This window comes from Mandrillus leucophaeus, unplaced genomic scaffold, assembly GCF_000951045.1.
Source record: "Mandrillus leucophaeus isolate KB7577 unplaced genomic scaffold, Mleu.le_1.0 Scaffold37, whole genome shotgun sequence".
In the NCBI taxonomy this organism is placed as follows: domain Eukaryota; kingdom Metazoa; phylum Chordata; class Mammalia; order Primates; family Cercopithecidae; genus Mandrillus; species Mandrillus leucophaeus.
In genome coordinates, this window is record NW_012103920.1 from 3664581 (window position 1) to 3668666 (window position 4086).

Genomic DNA, 4086 nt, shown 5'->3' on the forward strand with positions numbered 1-4086 from the left:
TTACAGATAGGGAAATTCAGACTCAACAAGGCTACCTGGATAGAAAGAAAATGAGCCAGAATTTCAAGCAAGCCTGAGCTTAGAATCTACACCTTTTTTTTTTTTTTTTGAAACAGGGTCTTACTTCGTCACCCAGGCTGGAGTTCAGTGGTATTAGGTTGATACAAAAGTAATTGCGGTCTTTGCCGTTTAAAACTAGAGCCTGAAACTGCAATTAATTTTGCACCAACCTAATGCACTTACCAGAGCTCACTTAAGCCTTGACCTCCTGGGCTCAAGTGATTCTCCCACCTCAGCCTCCCAAGTGGCTGGGACTATAAGCAGGCATCACCCTGCCCACCTGCCCAGCTAGCTTTGTGTGTGTGTGTGTGTGTGTGTGTATGTGTGTGTGTGTGTGTGTGGAGACAGGGTTTTGCCATGTTGTCCAGGCTGGTCTTTAACTCCTGAGCTCAAACTATCCTTCTGCCCTGGCCTCCCAAAGTTCTGGGATTACAGGCATGAGCCACTGTACCCGGCCCAGAACCTATGCTCCTAACTTCCACACCAATTGACCTTGATTCAGTCATTTTCATTTCTATAGCGCTTGGCATAATTTCACTTTGCACACAGTATCTATAGATAATCATTCCAGGGCAAAGACAGAAAGATCTAGGCCTGTGTGTGTTGAGGGAGGGATGTATTCAAAAGAGAAACTCCTTGAGGACAGCAGCAACAACCGTTCAAATAAGACACCATCTATGGAGCACACAGTGTGTGACCGCCGCTGCATGCTACTGCATATAATCGTCATAAGATAATTTATGTTATTACATGTGTATTACTGCATGTAATCTTCACGTGTTATTGCCTCTAACAAGTTATGTATTTACATATAGTCTCATAACTGTGTATAGAAGGCCATTTTAGAGATGGAGAACTGAGACTCAGAAGCAGTAATTGTCTTGTTAGTCAGATTAAGCCAGGGTTTGGACTGTGAAATGCAGAGGACCACTTACTTTTCACTACACCATAAATGCTCCTCACCACTGAGGCATGTCAAATACCAGATATCTCCAGGAACCTTAGGCTACGTCTCCATTGTTTTTGCCTTTTTCCCCCCAGGCACAGGTTGGCAAAGAACAAATGATCCCAAACACCAAACAGCCCAGTTGGAAACATTTAACCCACATACTTTCAGACTTTCTGGCATGGACCAATGTCTTGTCTTACCTTTGTTCCTGGCCAGAAAGAAATGGCATAAAAAGATGGACAGTTTTTGTAACCCCTTTGAGCTCTAAACCATGTTTCCTGTGCACATAGCAGATCTTACAGAAACCAAGCACTTCTTTTAGGCATCTATATTCTTAATGCCCTAAGTCAAGTGCCCAGATGGTTAAGACAACTGTACCAACAGAAACATTTTTTTAAAAATATCCTAACACAACATGAAATGACCATCGCGAATTCAAAGAAGCAGGCATATTTCTTAAAGGTTGAAAAGAGGTGAGTCTTTCACAAGATGCTAGCTCAAGGCCATATTTGCACAAGTATAGTCATTCCTCTAGCAAGGTTTTGTTTATCTGGCCATTAAAAAAAAATTAAAACAACTTTTACTTTCGGCTGTTTGAACAAGGACTGTTTTTCCAGCTGTGCAGTCTAAGGATACAAGCGGCCTGGTTTGGTTATAGTTTTTCCAGAATAGGAGGAAAGTTTCCTACACAATTCTGCTCGGGCTAAACTGCATACAAAGCAGTTTATTTATACTGTTTTCTCGCACACCTGTTTGGATATGGGCTATTTTCTGGTATTTAAACATACCATTTCTTGCCAATTGCTTTATCTTCAGAGTCCTATGGTTTGGCTGCAAATGTTTCTTATTAACTCAGAAAGAAACACCAATTCCTCCACGAACATTATTAGTGAGGACTAAGATAACTTAATTGTTACTTACTTCAAACGTGTTATCACTGAAGAACTTTATCCCAGAAATTCTTTCGAAATAAGGTAGAGGCCATTTCACTATGCTTAAAGGGAAGAAAAGGAGTAACGAAGCCTTTTTGGAAGACAATCCTTTAATAAAACATTGCTTTTCTTTAAAAAGAAAAAAAAAAAAGCCACCTGCTTGTTTTGAGCTAGTATGTTGCGATGGAAGGAAAACATTGCCATTCTAGTCTGTAATAGGCTATTTTACCCACTAAGGAAGCTCTGGGATACACAGATGGCAGCCTGAGAATTTGGGTGAAAGCCCTGACACCATTCACATGACCTTCTCTGAATCATTTAAACTCTAGGTACTTCTCTTATTTTATCAGTAAAACGTGGGTCATAATAGCTGTCTGGTAACTAGGTCATTTAAATCGACCCGTAGATATTAAATAGCTATGATAGGATAAAGCTTGGTCTAGGCCCTGGGGTACGGAGATGAATGAGACAAAGTCTTTATATCTAGAAATTCACAGTCCATAATCCTGTACATAGTAGGCCTCTCTTCTATGTTAGGGGAACCTGACATTCATGTGTAGATTCATTAGTAGCTATCTATAAAGTCAAAACTGAACCTGTAGAGTTGAAATCTAACTGTTTATGTGAAGGGGTTAGTTTTATCTTGCAGCTAAAAAAGCAGACTAAAATACTAACGTAACAAACTCTGTTAGTTATCAATAGCTGTGTTACAATCCATCCCCAAAGTGTAGTGGTTTAAAAAAATAGGCACTTACTGCTCACAGTTTCTGTAAGTCAGAGCCCTTGGGTGGTTCAGTTGGGTGTCTCTGCCTTAAGGTCTTTCCATAGGCTGCAATTTGTTTGCTGGCCAGGGCTGCAGTCTCATCTGAAGGTTCAACTAAATGGAGATCTTCTTCCAAGCACAATCAAATAGCTGTTGGCATTATTCAGTCTTGTGGAGGCTGCTGTACTGAGCACCTTAGTTCCTGGCTGGCTGTTGGCTGGAAGGCATTCCCTCAGTTTCTTGACATGTGTGCCTCTCCATAGGGCAGTACATAAAAAGGCAGCTAGTTTCCCTGAGTAAGAGGGAGTGAGCAAAAACGAAACCACATTCTCTCTGTAACCTAATTTTAGAAGTGACATTTCATCACTTTTTCAATCATCTGTTTACCTGAAGAGAGCCAGAATATCCAGCCCACACTCACAGGGAGTAGATTACACAAAGACAGGACTATTGCAAGGCGGTGATATCTGGGGCCATCTTAGCAGCTGCTTACCATACAAATGGAAGCTACAATGGGTAAAGATCCAACAGCAGCCTCAACCTTATCTCATTATAATGGGTTTGGTTCCATAGAGTATCCACTTTCTGACACAGCAGGGCAGCCCCCTCCACATCTCCACGAGAAACTTCTGTTTCACTTGCAGGGCAAATCTTCTGGGACATAACCACAATGACCTTCCCTGAAACCATTTCATGGAGGTTTCTCCAAAGAGGAGCTATCTCTACACCTAGCAGCTCCCATCATATCCTGAGATGATGGCATTGGGATAACACAGCCCCAGGCCTACGGTCCTAGGAGTCTTCTTCTTTTCCTCTCCCTTCAACATGGATCTCTTTTATTTTTGAAGCCTCAGTTGTGAAATAGAAAGACTGGACAACTCTTACCACATGGAGTTGCGAGGATTAAATAAGAGAAGCAGTTAACAGAAGTGCATATTGTGTATTTCAGATTGTAGGTCCACTATACTCTAAAACTCACCCCTGCTTTCTGGATTTTAGAATGTTTCCAGAAAGACAAATAATCACTGCTCGATAACATGATTATGAGACAAATAATCCTAAGGCAGAAATATGAGCAGGGATTATATGGGCCAATCCAAATGAATGTTGGCTGTAACCTCACATCAGGAGTCTGAAAGTCCGCTATGGTGCCAGACAACCTTTAGTTGCTTGATTTTGGAGTAATGGGGAGTGGGCAAAAGGTAATGTTCCAAAGAAGGCCAGTGTGGCCAGGGCTTGGCACTGGGGGCTCAGAGCAGTAATAAATCATCAACAATTACAAAAGTATTGTCTTCAGTGTTTTAACTGGTAAGCATACAGTGAGGTGTAGAGTTTTACTGATTGCCATCAGCTCTGAGAATGGGCATGGTGGAAATACAGGG

The 4086-nt window shown here is 41.5% G+C and overlaps 1 long non-coding RNA gene across 1 annotated transcript in view; it reads right to left on the minus strand.

Annotated features, from left to right (window-relative positions):
* The window catches only part of LOC105546798, a 92690-nt gene extending 89706 nt beyond the window's left edge, over positions 1 to 2984 (minus strand). The window contains exons 1-2 of the long non-coding RNA XR_001007144.1: positions 2697 to 2984; positions 1931 to 2003 (exon numbers count right to left, since the gene is read on the minus strand). This is a non-coding gene — a long non-coding RNA (uncharacterized LOC105546798). The remainder of the gene's footprint in view (positions 1 to 1930; positions 2004 to 2696) is intronic.
* Between the last annotated feature and the right edge of the window lie 1102 nt (positions 2985 to 4086).